This window comes from Sorex araneus, chromosome 2, assembly GCF_027595985.1.
Source record: "Sorex araneus isolate mSorAra2 chromosome 2, mSorAra2.pri, whole genome shotgun sequence".
Classification (NCBI taxonomy): domain Eukaryota; kingdom Metazoa; phylum Chordata; class Mammalia; order Eulipotyphla; family Soricidae; genus Sorex; species Sorex araneus.
Genome location: NC_073303.1, coordinates 379,914,165 through 379,932,446, shown reverse-complemented (window position 1 = coordinate 379,932,446; position 18,282 = coordinate 379,914,165). Strand labels below are relative to the sequence as shown.

Genomic DNA, 18,282 nt, shown 5'->3' with positions numbered 1-18,282 from the left:
GCAAGGTGACCGGGTCCCTGCACGTCACTGTCCGCAGGGACACTGTCCGCAGGCCTAAGCCAGCCTGGGGATCCCGCTGCCGGCCGGCTGGGGACAGGCCAGCTCCCGCTCGCGCTGAGTGCTCCGGGGTGACTTTCAGAGTGATTTTCCATCCCAGGGTTTTCACTCTCCTCCCCGGGGCCCCTGCGGGCGCCCCCTGTCCCGTGCCTGCTCCCCGGGGTCCTGCCGCGTCTCTGACCAGGACAGTCAGCCCAGCCGCCCGCCACAGGGCCCAAACCGCCCTCGCTAAGGGACTGGACGGTCCCTGCGTCAGGGTTTCCAGATAGACAACCAGCGGGAGGGGTTCACGTGTGAAGTGGGCGACTGTGTGTATGTGTGTGTAAGTGAGCACGTGTGTGGGTGTGAGAATAAGGTGTGCAGGCACAGCAGCGTGTAGGCATGTGTATGAGTGTGAACGGGCGTGTGCATGGGTGTGTATGTGTGTAGGAGTGTGTATAGGCATGTGTATGAGTGTGTATGGGTATGTGTATGAATGTGTGTATGGGTGTGATGGGTGTGTATATGGGTGTGTATGGGTGTGTGTAAGGGGGGTGTATGAGGGGTGTATAAATGTGTGTATGGGTGTGTGTATGAGTGTGTGAGTGTATCTATGGGTGTGTTTGGGTGTGTATGGGTGTGTGTATGGGGGTGTATGGGGGTGTATAAATGTGTGTATGGGTGTTGGGGACGGGCCTGGGCACCCCCTGCCTCTGTCCCTGTAAACAGGGACTGGGTGAGGAGGGGGCCTAGGCACCGCCTGCCTTAGTTCCTGTAAACGAGAATGGGTATGGAGAAACGTGGCGTGAGGGCGAGTCATCCCCTGACAGCCGACCTTGACAGGCGGCCGAAGGGCCACCATGCTCTGGCGGCCAGCCTGGAAAGGGGGTCGAAGGGCCACCATGCTCTGGTGACCTGCCTCGTGAGAAAAGTTGAAGGGCCACCATGCTCTGGCAGCTGGACTCAGAGGAGGCTGAAGGGAGGATTGGCTCGCGCCTGCCATGGCCATGCTCAAGGCCGCATCTGCTTTCCCATGTTTCTCAAGGCTGGGAGAAGGAACCGAGAAACAAGTAAGATTGGCAAAAATAAAGTTGCTCTCACCACTTAATAATGTTTATGCCACTTATGTAACCTGCTGATTGTTGCTAAAATAAGACTATATAAACCCACTTGGATTTCAATAAACTTGCTGAATGCCGCATATTGCATGCAGTCCTCCCTAGCCCACTCAACTCTCATTCCCTCTCCCCGGCCAAGGTTCAAGTTGGCCGTGCGGGCAGCGGCATATGGGTGTGTGTATGAGTGTGTGTGAGTGTATCTATGGGTGTGTGTATGGGTGTGTATGGGTGTATATGGGTGTATGGGTATGTATGGGTGTGTGTATGGGGGTGCATGGGGGTGTATAAATGTGCATATGGGTGTGTGTATGAGTGTGTGAGTGTATCTGTGGGTGTGTGTATGGGTGTGTATGGGTGTATATGGGTGTGTATGAGTGTGTATGAGTGTGTGTAAGTGTGTATGGGTGTGTGTATGGGTGTGTATGAGTGTATAAGGGTGTGTGTATGCATGTATACAGGTGTGTGTCGATGTGTTGGCGTGTGTATGCATGTATACAGGTGTGTGGATGCGTTGGCATGTGTATGCATGTATACAGGTGTGTGTCGATGTGTGTGGCGTGTGTAGACCTGTGCAAACGGTCACATGTTTGCGTGTGAATGCCATGCACTGGCGGAGGGCACCCTGAGCCCTGCAGGCTGGCCTCAGCTCGTCTCTCGGGGGCTGGGCACAGGACGGCCTGTGAGGGGTGGGGTCCCTCTTCTCTGCTCTGCCCCCGGGGTGGCCCGCCCGGCCCCCCAGGCCTCCAAACACTGTTCCAGAAACTCCCTCTAGACACCCGGAGGTGCTGTTTCAAGGCTGGAGCGTTGGTCACTGGGGTACGTCCTGTCTCTCTGGCCAGCAGGGCCTGGCTCTGAGCTGCCCTCTGCTGTCAGCTGCTGGAACTGAAGAACCTTCCGGAACTCTCCTCCCCCGGCCTCGGCTCGTCCTCCCAGGGCCCACTGCCGCCTTCTTCGCAGGAGAGTGGCCGCTCGGCCGCCCTGGCCCGCTCCCGCCTGACCTGGGAGCACATCGGCTGAGAGTTTCCCGGCCTCCGGGTAGGGAGATGCAGGGTCCGTGGTTGGAGTTTCAGAGTTAAAGCTACCCCGGGCCTGTGACACCTGCGTCCACGCAACAAGGCCCAGCCTGACATTGTCCACATTGTTCTCCCGACCCGCTTCCAAACTAGATAACTCCCTAGTGGAATCCATCCTACTCTACCCTTTTTTTTTTCCTTTTGGGTCACACCCGGCGATGCTCAGGGTTACTCCTGGCTCATGCACTCCGGAATTGCTCCTGGTGGTGCTCGGGGGGGCCCCATGGGATGCTGGGAATCAAACCTGGATGGGCACGTGCAAGGCAAAGGCCCTCCCGCTGTGCTATCGCTCCGGCCCTGCAGTCCTGCTCTTGCTGGCTCACAGACCACTGAAGCCTCTGAAAAGTCATAGCTCTAGATTTACCTCATGGAGCCACACGACTGAGCCCCAAAAAGCTAAGCATGAGGAAACTCGTTCTCTTGTGTTTACATAAGAAACCAAACAGAGAAGTCAGAATGTAAAGTACGAACACGCTAGAACGAGGCTTCAGGAAGTGAGGACGGCGGGACGGGGCAGCCAGTGCACGTGAGGGCCGTGGTGGGCAGGGGTGAGCGGCCGCTTCTGGGGGCTGCGGTGCCCCAGCCCCGTCCCTGGGTAAGGGAGCTGGAGCCCGCTGTCGTGAAAACGTCCAGGAGGAAACCGTGGACTGTGAGTGTGAAGGCTACGCTCTAACTTCACAGCCAGTGACTCACGCTCAGGGGCTTGTTTTCATGCAGGAGGAGGCCAGGACGTGACTCTGACTCAGGCTTGGAAACTCACCCTCCGTCAGCGACCGTCGTCGTGCCAGCGGCATCACTAAATCACCCCCATTCCTGTGCGCTGTGGGAGAGGGGTGACGAGTCCCCTGAGGCCGTGCGGTGGCCCCCGGGCTGGAGGAACCGGCCGTGCACGTGGCAGGAAGCAGGTCCCCGGGCCCCGCCCGCGGGCCTGACGCTTCCGAGTCACTCAGGGCTCCGTCCACTCGGGCCTCGGGGCCTCCCGTGCGACTGTCCACTTCGGGGGACCGACGGCGCCTTAGGGCACAGGGGAGGAATTACACAGGGGAGAACGAGGACTTCCTACAGAATGGAATTTAAAACAAAATATTTTGTTTTTGCTTCTGCCAACCTTCTTTATTTTGTTAAAGTTCAATCATCTTTTCCCCCCCAGTTACAAGGTTGTTCACGACTGGGTTTCAGTCATACATTGTTCCAGCACCCGACACTTCGCCAGGGCACGAGTCCCAGCACCAGTGTCCCGTTTCCCCTCCCCCCTCCAGCTGCCTCTATGGCAGGCACCTCTCAGTCTCGCTCTCTCGCTCTCTCTCTCCCCCTCACTCTCTCTTGCTCACTCGCTCTCGCTCTCTCTCCCTCTCACTCTCTCTCACTTTCTCTCGCTCTCACTCTCTCACTCTCTTCTCTCTCTCGCTCTCTCTCGCTCTTGCTCTCTCCCTCTCTCTCTCGCTCTCTCACTCTCTTCTCTCTCTCTCTCTCTCTCGCTCTCTCTCGCTCTTGCTCTCTCGTGCTCTCTCTCTGGCATTGCGGCTTGCAACACAGGTTCTGAGAGGTTCTCACGTATATTCCTTTACCTACTCTCAGCGCTCAGTTCTGTCTAGAGTGATCATTTCCAACTATTCTTGTCACAGTGGCCCCTTCCGTATCCTAACTGCCCTCTGCCCCCACACACTTGCGGTGAGCTTCCAACCGTAGACCAGTCCTCCTGGCCGCTGTTTCTTCTGTCCTTAGATATTAGTCTCATACTTTTTTTTTTTTCATTTGAAAATTTAATGCAGGATGTGCATTTCCTCACCTTCTTCCTTAGAATATAAACAACCTTTGATATTGCTTTCCAAATGGCTTTTTCATGTAAACCATGTTTGCTTTTATAGCCCTATGACAGCTAAAATGATTAACCAGGGGAGACTAACATTCAGCCATAGTCACCACAGATCCCAACCACAGGTCCCAATTGATTACCTCAGATCCCAGCCACAGTCATCTCAGATCCCAACCACTCACCTCAGATCCCAGCCACTCACCTCAGATCCCAGCCAGTCACCTCAGATCCCAGCCACTCACCTCAGATCCCAGCCACTCACCTCAGATCCCAGCCACAGTCACCACAGATCCCAATTGGTCCCTTCAGATCCCGGCCACTCACCTCAGATCCTGGCCAGTCACCTCAGACCCCAGCCACAGTCATGACAGATCCCAATTGATTACCTCAGATCCCAGCCACAGTCACCTCAGATCCCAGCCAGTCACCTCAGATCCCAGCCAGTCACCTCAGGTCCCAGCCAGTCACCTCAGATCCCAGCCACTCACCTCAGATCCCAGCAAGTCACCTCAGATCCAGCCACAGTCACCACAGATCCCAACTGGTCCCTTCAGATCCCGGCCAGTCACCTCAGATCCCAGCCACAGTCATGACAGATCCCAACTGATTACCTCAGATCCCAGCCACAGTCATGTGAGATTCCAGCCAGTCACCCAGATCCCAATTAGTCACCTCAGACCCTGGCCAATCACCTCAGATCCCAGCCAGTCACCTCGGATCCCAACCACAGCCCCCGTGGACCCAAACAGTCACCCTTGGGAGGGTCCCTGTCCCTGAGGGGCCTGCTCACTACACCCCCCAGAGCCCCTGGAGTGAGAGGCCTGTGGCTCCTCCTGCCACCTCTGCTCAGGGCAGCGCCTGTCACCACCTTGACCTGCTAAAAGCAACACCGCAGAGGCGGCCGTGGGCGAGAGGAGGTGCCAGGAGACAGCATCTCCTGGAAGTAAAAATAGAGCCAGCGACCTGGCACAACGCACGGGGGCGGGGGGCGCGGGAGGAAGGCGGGGCCGGGACAGCCGTGCCAGGTGCCCAGGGCCACACCCACAGCGGCAGGCAGTGCCCCTCAGAGCCCGCTCTGGGCATCTCCCAGGAAAGGAGAGAGCAGAGAGGGGCAGGGGAAGGACGCAGCCGGCTCGCACCCGTGCCCCCGCCCCCCGCAGGCCCTGCAGGGCTGAAAGCAGCTTCCAGGCCTGCTGCCCGCCTGGCCGTGGCCTTCTGGGGCTCCCCAGTGTCCACCCGAGAGGCCACTGGCGCCCTGGGACTGCTCAGCCAGGCCCCAGACCTCAGGAGATGGAGGTGCGGGGGGGGGGGGGCCTGCCCGGGCGCTTCCCTGCCCGCGCCCCCAGGCCCGTGCCCGGCCGCAGCCCAGCGGAACTGACCTGCTGAAGGCCCCGCAGGCCCGTCCCCCCTGCAGAGCTGTGGCAGCTGCCGGGTGAGGTCGGCCGGCCGGGCAAGGGGCGTCTGAGGCCGGGCAGCCCAGTGCTCGGGGAGACGGCGGCCTCTGCAAAAGGGGCTTCTGGCCCCCAACTCAAAACTCAGGTGCCGGCCCGGAGGGAAGGTCAGACACGGCGGGCAAAGGCTTGGCCAGCCGCGGCCCAGCTCGGCCCCGGACGGACGGTGTCCGAGCAAGGGGTCCTCTCCGCAGGCCCGGGGCAGGGAAGACCCCCTGGCAGCCCCTCAGGCGCCCCGCCTTGCCTGCCCTGGCTAGGGCGCGTGGCCTCGGGCTCTCTCTGGGGCAAACATGTTTGACCCTCACGGAAGTGCCCTGCGAAACTGCCCCGGAGCCCCCGAGGGAGAAGGCAAGAGCCGGGACCCGGGCAGAGCACTGACCCCCGAGATGGGGCCACACCCGGGCCAGGCCAGAGGCCTCGGGGACGGCTGTCGGTGAGGCCTCAGTGCCCACAGCGTGTGGGGAGCCCAGCGTGGACGGCACCGTGGCGGGTCCCCTGGGCTGCCCGTCCCCCCGCCCCGCACCCACCCTGCCCGCGTCACGGTGAGCCCCCAGCATGCGGCAGCCACAGCCCCCGCGGTGTACAGCACCGAGGCCGCTGCCGTGGCCAGAGGCTGGGCCCTTGGAGGGCTCGTGGCCCGCGGGGGCAGAATTCCTCCCGCCCGGCCTCGGCCCCACCCGCACCCTGCCCAGTGCCCACACGCCCACCGGGACCCCGGCCCAGGGGGACACTGAGCTCTGGGACCCCGCCCCCCACCCTGCGAGGACTCTGGGTCCGTGGGGGTGGAGAAGCTCTCCCAGCTGTCCCCAGAGGCGCCCACTCGGGGCCTCGCGAGGAGCTGGGAACACGGAGTGTCTCCTTCTGAGTCGCTCCGAAGCAACAGGCCGGGGCTGAGTGTGGGTGGCGCCGACACGCTGCGCGCCTGCAGGGGGCTCGAGAGGAGGGTGCGGGGGTCTGGGGGCCTCCGCGTGTGACCTTCCGGGTGGAGACCACCAGGGCTGCCAAGGCGCCTCTAAGGGGCCTCGCTCACCTTCCCGCTGCTGGCACCGCTGCCCGCACTCGCCGTCCACGCGCCTGTGGCCTTGGCACCACCCTTCCCGCTCACCCGCCTCCGTCTCCCGCCATCCAGACCATCGGGGAGAACAAAGATCAAATCCCCGTATTGATGCGGCTTCTGACTGCAATAAAGCTAATTGCTATGGCAACGTCTTTCGGTTTATTCCTCATAACGATCCGATGAAACTCAAAAAGAATGAAAGCGTCGCCATTAAACATAAACGCACGTTTCTCAACAGCATCCAAAGACTCAGAAATGTTTTACGATGTGACTTTTTGCGCGATTCCAACTTTCCACGACATTTTTGTATATATCCCTGATTTATAGTGTGCTGGTTTCTCAGAGTGTGAATGATTCCCTACAAATGCTAAATCACCAACATGCAGCTCAAATACATTCCAATGTTTTCTCCAATGAATATTTATGGCGTGTTTGCAACATGCTACCAAAAAATTAAGAGCCTTAGCCCTCCTGTCTTGGACGTGACAGAGAAGAAGAAAATAGAAATACACAAACCAGAGCAGAATCAAAATTCCCGAGTTGGCCCCAGCCTGATGGAGGCACTGTGGGGGCCGTGTCACTAGCCCCGGGTGCTTCTCACTGGCTCCCTAGATCAGCCAGCCACAGGCCTCCACAGCCGAGCAAATTAGCATGTGAGATTTCACTTTTTTAAAAAATAACAATCGGGCTAGAGCAATAGCACAGCAGGGAGGTGTTTGCCTTGCATGCGGCCGACCCGGGTTCGATTCCCAGCATCCCATATGGTCCCCCAAGCACGACCAGGAGTAATTCCTGAGTGCAGAGCCAGGAGTGACCCCTGATCATCGCCGGGTGTGACCCCAAAAGGAAAAGAACAGCAGTCAGTAGGAACAGGCGGCCACCCTCTAGGAGAGGATGGTTGGGGGTTGGAGAAGTCCTGAGGCCGCATTAGCACAAAGGCCACCAGGTACTGAGCACAGCACCTGGCTCAGCTGGGCCGAGGCTGTTCTTTAAAGTAGGGAAACGTCTCGCCCAAAGGCGATGATTGTCTTCAAGTCCACAAGGAGTCAGAGCAAAGGAAAACCGCATGGCAGGGCTGGGATCTTGGGGACTGGCCATGGAAGGGTGCGGGGGCCGGGCCAGCTGGTCAGGAAGGAGCGTGGAGGCCCAGGGCCACTCACTCCAGGGTCCTGCTCACCCCGGCCGGACCTCCGTCCCGGGAGGGTGGGCGCTGTGTCCAGGCCAATCAGAGCTGAGGGGCCGCTGAGCAGACCTGCAGGGACTGAGTCCCACCCTGACAAGGTCACTGTCGGTCAGGATGGCCTCTGGGGTGCCCGGCCCGCCCACTGCACTGTGAGCGGCTCGGCTCACCTGGACAGAGGCAGCAAGAGGTTCCCCCCGACAGGGGAGTGTCTGGCTGGGGCCCTGCGGTCGGCTGCTTCTCGTGGCTCTCAGTGCCCACCTGCTGCCGATGATGCCGTGACACCAAAGGCCAGACCAGAACAAGCCTGGACGCCGGAGCTGGACAGAGCTGGACAGAGCTGGACAGCGCAGCACGGGAGGCTCCTGAGGGGCCAGCGAGAGCGGACAGAGCCTCCAGGCAGGCCTTCTGTCTTCTCTGCTGACTCGCGGTAATTTCTGCAGCTACGGTCAGTGTCCAGGGACAGAGCAAGTGCAGCACTGCCAGAGAGTGACCCCAGGTGTCTCAGGCTTCATCAGTGAAACACCCCCTCTCCTTCTCCCAGGAAGCTTGTCGTGCCCTTACTAGCATCCCTGTATCACTGTCACTGTCATCCCGTTGATCATCGATTTTCTCGAGCGGGCCCAGTAACGTCTCCATTCGTCCTAGCCCTGAGATTTTAGCAGCCTCTCTTTACTCGTCCTTCCCAAAGGTGCCACATTGGAGGCTCTTTCAGGGTCAGGAGAATGAGACCTGTCATTGTTACTGGTTTTGGCATATGAATACGCCACGGGGAGCTTGCCAGGCTCTCCCATGCAAGCAGGAAACTCTCGGTAGCTTGCCAGGTTCTCCTAGAGGGAGAACTAGGCTATAAGAGGTCGATTCCGGAAGGATTGTTTTACAGTCTCTAAATGTTGGCCTTGATGGGACTACACGGCGCCAGGGGCAGTTTGTGGGTGTGGCTGCCAAGCTACTGGAAAATGAAGGATCTGAGTGGAGGAGGCCCAGTCCCTATCAGAGCAGGCTTGGAGGTCTCAGCCCCGGGTCCTGCACACCTGAGTTCCTCTGCCGGTCCCTTCATGCATGAGGCTAGTCCAAACACATGGAGAGGGGCTTGAGCATGGCTGTGGCTGGGTTAGCACTGTTGTCCCATTGTTCAGCAATTTGCTCGAGCGGGCACCAGTAAAATCTCCATTGTGAGACTTGTTCTTACTGTTTTTGGCATATCGAATACGCCACGGGGAGCTTGCCAGGCTCTGCTGTGCGGGCGAGATACTCTCGGTAGCTTGCCGGGCTCTCCAAGAGGGGCGAAGGAATCGAACCCGGGTTGGCTGTGCCAGACAAACGCCCTACCCGCTGTGCTATTGCTCCAGTCCGTGGCTGGGTTAGTTAAAGTTTATCTTTAACCTTTCTTTGTATTTTACCTCTTGATGTCTCAGTCCCCCAACTCAGTCTTGATTACTTGTAAGCCAAAACTCTCTGGTAATTCTGAACTTGTATCTGTACTGCTTTGTATTTGAAGTGCTGTATATTTGTACCTGCTTTTCTATTTCCCCTACAGCCTTTTTGTATTTTACTATAGAGCAAAGTTCTTTGGTTAAACACAGAAAGACCATCAATGCTGTGCTCCTAGTATTTGGGAGTTGATTGACTCTGAAATGTATCTGCTCCTGGGCATTATTACTTGGTCATAAATACTTGACTCAGGCTTCCGTTGCTGTAGTTCCTAGCACCCCAAAAGGGAGGTCCCGCCGTGGAACTGGGGTGGACCCAGAGTGAGTGGCAAAGCTACCTGGCATCGAAATGGGACACTCTAGAAAGCACTGATGCATGGTCTTGGTGCAAGCTAATATGACTTAGGAGACAGAACCCCCATGGGGAAGGGCAAACTGAACTGGCCTGAGCACACGCACACGCACTTAGTCTGGGGTTACGGTAGAAGCCTTGCTGGCCCTCGGAGCCCAGAGAACTAAGTGTTGGGGTCTTTGCCTCTCACTGTGTTTGTCCAAACAACTGCAAGTACGGATACCGTGCAAGTAGAGGGAAAGATAACGCAATGCAGACGTTCCCGGGAGACAGTCTCCCTGAGTTGGTCTCCCGAGAGTTTCCTCTGCCAAGTGTTTGTCTGGTGAACGAGCAGTCACACCTGTCCCTGCCGCAGCCCCCTCAGACGCTCGCTAAGTACCCTGGCAGCTTTGCATCAGGCTGTGGCCCCGTCCCCCCGCCCCCCCGTCTCTCTGTCGGGGGGGCCTGGGCAGGTGGGGAGGCGGATCTGGGCCACCAAATGCACGGGACGCAGCAGCCCCCCCCAACTGCATTTCACTTTGTGAACTCACACACCACGACCAGAGTGCCCAGGGCCCAGGCTGGCACTGTGGGCCCGAGAGGAGTCTGGGCCAGTGCCCCCGGGCACAGCAGGGCAGTCTCAGGGCAGGTGGCAGGAGCCTGGGTCAGTCTTCCCCACGTGGCCCGGCCTGTCCACTGGCGACAGCAGCAAGAACTGCGTGTGCGTGTATATCTGCGCGCATGCATGTGTGCACACGTGTATGTGTGTGCATGCGTACAAGTGTGCGTGTGCCTCTGTGTACGTGTTGATGTATGTCTGTGTGTGCGTGCATGTGTGTATATTCTGTTGCATGCATACAAGTGTGCGCACGCCTGTGTACGTGTCGATGTATGTCTGTGCACGTGTCGATGTATGTCTGTGCGTGCGTGCATGTGTGTATATTCTGTTGCATGCCCATGCACACACATGCGTTTGTGTGCTTGTGTACATGCAGGTGTGTGTGTGTGTTGTGTGTGTGTGTGTGTGTGTGTGTGTGCAGTTGGCAGTGAGCCTATGCTGGCTGTGGTCGGCAACCCTCACATTTTTCCACACGTTTCAAACAGGCGCCCAGGTCGGGGCCAGAGTGACAGCACAGCAGGGAGGGCGTCTGCCTTGCACGCGGCTGACCCAGTTCCATCCCCGTAATCCCGTAAGGTCCCCGGAGCACCAGGAGTGATTCCGGAGTGCAGAGCTGAGATAACCCCCGAGCATCGCTGTGTGTGACCAAAAAAGCAAAAAATAAATAAAACAAAACAGGCGCTCAGCAAGGTCTGAGCAACAGTCCCGCGGGGAGGCGCCTACTGCACGCAGCCGGAGGGTTCCGGCCCCTGAGCTGCCCCAGGAGCGAGCCCTGGGGTAAACCCTGAGCACCGCCAGTTGTGGCTCCCAAATCAAAAGTAAGTGGACCAAAAGCGGTGCTCCAGGCGGGGACAGTCCTGGGAGAAAGCCCACACGGCCCCGGGCAGCCCTGTGTGCGCCCCGAAAACAGCCACAACACAACGGAAAGAGGAAGCTGTGTTCTGGGAACGGGCCCTGCGGTGGGGCAGACTCTGGGCGTGTCCATGCGCTCTGCGCTTCCTGGGCCTCAGTCCACGCTGGGCACCCGGCAGGACGGGCAGCACGAGCCCGCCGACCCCATCCCTGGTGCCGCTTTGCCGGCAGAAGACGGGTCTGTGCGGGGAGGCCCTGGGGGCGGGTCCAGGCTTCCGCCTCCACCCCCCCTTCCTTCCTGTTGCCGCGGGGTCTGCAGCCCCAGATACGCGCCGCACAGGGGCTGGACGGGAGGAAAAGGCTCCTCCCGCCCCTCAACTCCCCGGCAGGGAAGCGCCTGCAGGGGACCCCAACACCCAGCAGCATGACCCCAGGCTGACCCCAGGCAGCGAAGGGGCAGGGCCTGCTCCCTGCCTGCCCTCCCCCCCACCCTTGGCCCCTTCCCCCCCCAGCCCCACTCCTGACCCCATGTTCCCAGCCCGGAGCGATCTGACACTCTGGGGTCCCCCCCATCTGGGGTCCCCCAACCCCTTACACACACACACACACACACACAGGAAACAGGGCATTTTCCTGGGAGTCAGGAAGAGCCGAGGGCGTCCCTGGGGGTCTCTCCTGGGGGTCTCACCCTCGTCAGGAGCGTGGCCAGTGGGTCACAGGTGTCCCTGTAAGCAGTGGACCCTCAGGCTCTGCCCAGGGCTCCCCTGCTGTGCGCGCCCGTGGGGGTCTGCTAGGCGCGGGGTCCCAGGGTCCCCGGGCCGGCGGGCAGGACGGGGCGGCGGTGCCCCCAGCTCTGCTGGGCCGGGCCGAGCCGGGCTGGGCCGGCGGCCGGCGGGGCGGGCCAGGTGGGCGGGCGCGGGCGTGTTTACCTGCGGCAGGAAGCGGGAGGCGGGCGGGAAGCGGGTGCGCCCCGAGCCGCCAGCGCCAGCCGCGCCCGCGCGCGCGCGCCGAGGACGAGCCGCCAGGTGGGTGCGGGGGGCGCGCCTGGGGTCGGGCGGGCTCACCCGGGGCAGGACCGCGCGGGAGGAGCCGCGGGTGGGGACGGAGCCTGAGGAGCCGCGGCGCCGCGCGGTGGGGGCAGGGGCCGGGGGAGACCCGGCCGGGTGGGCGCGTCACCCTCGGCCCGAGAAGCCGCTTCCTTGGAGCCGCTGGGGCGGGGACGGCGCGCTGGCCCTGCTTCCGCCCTGCCGGCCGGCCGGCCCCTGCGCTCGCGACGGCCCCCCTGGGCTCCTCTCCCCCCCCACCTGCACCCACAGAGCCCCGCCCCGGAGCTGTGGCCAGGTGGGGTCACTGCTGGCCCGGGTCCTTCCTCCTGGGGGACCGAGGGGCATGTCTGGGCCGGGTAGGGCAGGGACAGTTCCCGGCTGCCTTCCAGTTTGACAAGGGAACCAACAAGACTCGTCACACCTGCTCCTGTCTGTCCCGAGGCCGTGGGTGCCGGGGTTCCAGGCGCGGGGGGACACGGGGACCCTGGGGTGCTGCACCCGCCCCTTCCGGCAGCAGCAGAGAGCCGCCCCGGCCACTGCACACGGCGAGGGAGAGACCCGTCGGGGGCAGAATCCCGCCCGCCGCCCGCCTGCCGGGCAGAGATAACTCCGTGGGGCAGCGGCTGTTCTGGGCACAGTCCCGGGAGCTCGCGCTGCTGCGGGCCGGACGCTTGTGGAGACACAGGGTGACGTCTGTGGTCAGAGCCAGGGCTGGTGCCCCACCGCTGTCCCCCCTCCGTGAGGGATGCTGGCCACAGGGAATACTGTCATCGGTTTCACTTCTCTAGTCCTCCCGTCTGCTCTCAGGAAACTGAGGCACCACCAGACCCCTGGGGGACCAGGCAGCCCCCAGGGAAGCCCCCATGGTGCCAGTCACCTCTCCCGCGGGCTCCAGGTCACTGGCGCGGCGTCTGTCTGGGCATCTGTCCGTCTGTCCCCCTCGGGAGGCAGCCAGTGGGCTGAGCCGAGAGCATGGCCGGGGACCCAAGCCCCAGGGCGGCACGGCCACCGGTGCCAATGGCAGGGGCCACACACCGCGGGGAGGTGTTGGCACAGGAGGTCACGTGGTGCCGTGGCAGCTGTCCAGGACAGACCCGTCCCTGCAGACGGGGAGGGCCGAGAGCTCTGGGTCGGCACAGCAGGCGGGAGAGAAAGCCAGCGGCTCCGGGCATGGCAGAGCCGGCCGGAGCCCGGGGGCAGGGACTGGACGGGACTGCCCGGAGCAGGGACATGTGTGGACTGTTTCGAGGGCCAGAGTCGCAGGGAAGTGGCAGCTGCGGCCGGGCACCCCGGGAGCTGGGAGAGCCAGGACAGACGGGCACCTTGTCAGCCGCCCTGAGATGGCGGCCGTGCATGCGTGTGCCTGGCGTGTGCCTGTGCATGTGAGTGGAGCGTTGCACGTGTGTGGCCTGTGTTTTACATGTGTACCTGCAAAGCCTGCCCGCAGGGTGGGCGCTGACACATCCTCCCTGCCCTCCCTGGCCCCCTGCAGCCCTTGGGCCGCAGCCCACTTCCCCCCCCTCCCGGCACTTACCACATCTCTGTTCCCCATTTGCTACATTGCGTCACTTCAAACCGCCCCAAGCCGAGGCGGCCCCTCCCGCCACGCTGCCCTCACGGCTTGCTCTGGGGCGGCTCCACCTTTCCCGCCTCGGCAGCCTCCCCTGGGCTCCTGCAGACGCCAGTGCCCCCGCCCCCGGCACCAGAGCTGTTTCTGCTCGGAGCAGAGCCGGCACCCACTGCTGGATTGTGCGAACACTTTCACTTCCGTGGGTAGGTGTGTGGCTGGCGGGGCTCGGTGTGTGGCTGGGAGGGCTGGCGCGTGGCTGGGTGTGCAGGATTCTCCTGCGTCTGCACCATTCCCCTCCCTGCCAGGACAGGCTCTCCCATCTGGCTGCCTGCACTGTGGCACTGTGAGCTCAGGCTGTTGTGGCATTGTGTGCTGTGGTACTGTGTGTTCCAGCTGTTGTGGCACTGTGTATTCCAGCTTCCATGGCACTGTGCATTGTGGCACTGTGCGTTCCGGCTGTTGTGGCACTGTGTATTCCAGCTTCCATGGCACTGTGCATTGTGGCACTGTGCGTTCCGGCTGTTGTGGCACTGTGGCACTATGTATTCTGGCTGTCAGGGCACTGTGTTCCAGCTATCGTGGCACTGCACTATGGCAGTGAGTGCTCAGGCTATTGTAGCACTGTGTGTTCCAGCTGCCGTGGCACTGTACAGTGTTACACTGCATTCCACCTGTTGTGGTGCTGTGTGCTGTGGCACTGTGTGTCTGGCTGTTGTGGTGGTGTAACATGAGCACTGTGTGTCTGGCTCTTGTGCACTTCCTGCTGTAACGGTGTGTGGTGGCACTCGGGTGCGTGTTGGCTGCTGTGACGGTGTAGTGCTCACACACTGACAATGACAAAGCCCCCGTGTGCGCGGGCTCCCCAGACCCCAGGGCTAGACCTTTCTCCCCCGGAATGGGCTGTGTGTCTCGGTGTCTTTGGAAGTTCTGGGCTGCTTCCACCTCTGGTGCTGTCCCTGGGGCTCATGCACGTGCCCAGGTGACCCCGTGTCTCTCTTGGGGGATGTCACCGTGGTGGGGCCGGCTCTGGCATGTTTCTCTTCGCTCGTGGCTCCGTGCGGCCTCCGTGGGGGAGGGCGCTGGCTTTGCTCTTGCCCTGGCCCCGCAGGCCCGGCCTTTGACTGCGGAGAAGACCCCCCTGGACGCACCCTGGCCTCACGTCCCCTCTGCACGTCTCTGTGTCTGGCCTGTGCTGGCTATCGAGACGTTTGTCCCCTCCGAGCCCCGGTGTGGCCTCAGCAGCAGGTATGGTCCTCTCCGCGCTTGGCTGGACAGCAGGTAGACATGCAGCTCCCTTCCCAGGGCTCTATTCCCAGTGCTCCCTTCCCAGTGCTCTATTTCAAGTGCTCCCTTCCCTGGGCTCTATTCCAAGTGCTCCCTTCCCAGTGCTCTATTTCAAGTGCTCCCTTCCCTGGGCTCTATTCCAAGTGCTCCCTTCCCAGGGCTCCATGCCCACACGCGCCCTGCGGTCCCCTGTGTCCCGCAGTCACCCAAAGAGGACCCTACTCAGGTCTGCCGAGTCCACAGAATTCTCACTAGCTCTCCCCTTCCCCCCGGCCTGAGGCCCTCTGGGGACCCCGGGACAGTTGCCTCTGGAGCTTTTCTGCTTCGGGACCGTCTCCTGCGGGAGGGACTTTCCCTCCTGTCACAGGTGGTTTGTCTGGCCTGGGTCCCGGGCGTGTTCCAGGGCTCTGTGCACTGGGGGCACCTTTCACGGCCGCCAGGTGTGTGGGCAGGTACAAAGGAGAAATTCATGGGTTGCTTTGTGTCCTGCAGCCTCACCCGGGGACGCTCTGCCCCGTCCCTTCCCCCCTGCCCGCGACGCTGTGCCCCGTCCCCTCCCCCCTGCCAGGACGCTCTGCCCCCCCCCCCCCCCGTGTCCTGTGCAGGCCGCCTGTCTGCAGAGCGGGTGCCTGTCTCCCACCCAGGCTCTGTCCTCGATCCCTGGCCTGCCTCCCTGCTCAGGCACGGTCACGTGGTGCTGAGCTGGGACGATGTGTCCCTGCTCCCTCTCCGCCAGGGTGCCGTGGGGCCCCGCTGTGCTGGAACCCTTTCCCACCTGCTGCTGCCTTCCCAGGAGATGCTCAGTTGGAGCATTTTGTCAGATGTTGTTTCATTCTTGATTAAGAGGCTTGGGGCTGGAGCCGGAGCAGGAGTGCAGTGGAGAGGGAGTTTGCCTTGCTCGTGGGCTGACCGGGTTCGATCCTAGCATTCCATATGACCCCTGAGCACCACGAGGAGTGATTGCTGAATGCAGAGCCAGGAGTCAGCCCTGAGCATCACCAGATGTGATGGAAGGAAGGAAGGAAGGAAGGAAGGAAGGAAGGAAGGAAGGAAGGAAGGAAGGAAGGAAGGAAGGAAGGAGGGAGGGAGGGAGGGAGGGAGGGAGGGAGGGAGGAAGGAAGGAAGAGGGAGGAAGGAGGGAGGGAGGGAGGAAGGAGGGAAGGAAGGAAGGAGGGAGGGAGGGAGGAGGGAGGGAGGAAGGAAGGAAGGAGGAAGGAGGGAGGGTGGGAGGGAGGGAGGGAGGAAACCAGGCCGCGGGTGCCATGTCTGTGTTGACTTGTCCTTTTTTTTTTTTTTTAAAGAAATATTTTATTGAACCACCGTGAAAACAAGAAAAAAATACAAAGCTTTCAGGTTCAAGTCACAGTCAAATACAGATTAAACCACCATCCCTTCACCAGTGCACCCGTTCCACCACCAAGAACCCCAATACACCCCCCTCCCACCCCACCCCCCATTTAAGTAGCTAATGATATTCCCATTATTCTCTATATATATTGAGTACATTTCATATTTCCATACAGAACTCACTATTATTGATTGGAAATTTTCCCCAACAATCAGGCCTGCCGAATAGGCATCATCTAATAATTTCTCTTCATTGGTAAGAGTGAAGAGTATGAGTCTCTTTTGGTTTTGGGTTTCTAATATTTTAGCTCAGTTCACAGTCAAAATGCATGGCTCAAGCATCCGCTCTGGTGCCAAAATGGGTTAGGAGACCTCAGGATCACAGTCAATAGGCGCGGAGGCTCTGCTTCTCGTGCCGTGGCTCTCGGTTCATCTTGACTTGTCCTTTTGATGAGTCCTGAGGCTGGAGTTCCCTTCGCGGATCTGGAATGAAGTCACTGTACGTGCAAACGTTTTTCTGTGTTGCTGGATTCGCTTTACCAAGAGTTCATTTGGCAGTTTCGCTCCTAAACTCAGTTGAGATGCGCTGCTAGGCTTCTGTCAGGGCTGACCGGCCATCCGGGCAACACCGCCTCCGAGCAGGGCCGGGAAGTGCTTCCAGCCGCAGTCTGGAGGTGGGGGGATGTTGGTGCCCCTGAGCCTGTGCATAGAGGATTTGTGGCCGTTTGTTTGTTTTGGGGGGGAGGGTGAGAATTTTTCTGATCACAAGTTTCATTTTATTGCCGTGAAGGATCGCTGAGGTGCTGGGTGTCCTGGGGGAGGCGCGGGCCCTCCCCGGGGTGGGCGGTCACCTCAGCCGCTCTCCTCCCTCTCTGCACTTGTCACTGTGGCCACAGAATCATTGATGTTGCTGATTTTTGTAAAGATTTCCTTTTCTGTTTCATTGATTTTCCCCTCTTATTCCTGCCTTCCGTTTCCTTGGTTTCTGCTCTCAGCTGTTTCCTCTCTGACTTAATTTTCTCTCTGCTCTCCAGCTCGCTCTGTTTGACTCTTTCTTTCCCCGGCTTAATGAGCTGGCGCAGACCGCTGCCTGGACAGACCTTTCCTGTGTGCTGGTGTGTTTCATGCTGCAGAGTTCCGCTTAGCTGCTCTCGCCAAGCCCACGCCTTTGATACCTAGCGGAGAGTGAAATACACGTGACCGAATCCCAGCAGTTCAAGTCAATTACCTGCATTTCATGTAGCAACATAGACAACACCGAGTAACAGCGTTGATTAGGAAACAAGTTGCAAATGAATACAAAGTAACAGTGACAACTAGACAGTAGGTCTCTAATGAATAGAGTATCCCACACTTAGTGAACTGGTAACATGCCCTTAGGCTTCTACATGCCATGATAGCCTGCATAGGACGTGCATGTCCAACACACGCATGCATATTTCAAACCCATCCACGCACGCATGCCTGCACATGACACGCTTGTCCATGCACACATGCATGCATAGCTCATACTTATCCATGCACATGACACGCTTGTCCACACATACATGCACACATGCTTATCCACGCACGCATGCATGCAAATATGTTTGTCCATGCACACATGCATGCATAGTTCATACTTATCCATGCACATGACACGCTTGTCCACACACACATGCATACAACATGCTTATCCATGCATGCACGCATACAAATATGTTTGTCCATGCACACATGCGTGCAATGACATGCTTAACTGTGCACACGCACATGCATAGCAATCAGATGCGGCTGATTCTGCACGCCCGGGTGTACCCACTGCCTGGAGGGCCGGAGGGAAGATGGTGGCCTTTGCTGCTGAATCATGTTTGCCCGGTGGGGCACTGCTGCCCACTGCCCAGAGGGCGGGGGCACTACTCGGGGGCAGCAGCCTTGGATACTCTTGGGAGTGCTCCCTGCTTATTTGTGAAAGGCAGATTTCCGGGGTGGGGTGCTCGGTGATTTGTTTCTGAAAAGAGGGAGGTGGGCCAGGTAGGGGGCCGCTGTGTTAGGTAAGTGAGGCGGCCGTGTTCGTTTCAGACTCCAAG

The 18,282-nt window shown here is 59.9% G+C and overlaps 1 protein-coding gene across 5 annotated transcripts in view; it reads left to right on the top strand.

Moving 5' to 3' along the window:
• Positions 1-11,871: 11,871 nt before the first annotated feature.
• The window catches only part of MBP (myelin basic protein), a 38,210-nt gene continuing 31,799 nt past the window's right edge, over positions 11,872-18,282 (top strand). For 4 of the 5 annotated variants that reach the window (XM_055128501.1, XM_055128500.1, XM_055128499.1 and 1 more), the window contains exon 1: positions 11,872-11,991. The gene's annotated coding sequence lies outside the window, so the exon portion shown is untranslated. Of the gene's footprint in view, positions 11,992-13,653; positions 13,786-18,282 lie in introns of those variants that run through there. The other variant, XM_055128498.1, reaches the window with a different exon arrangement.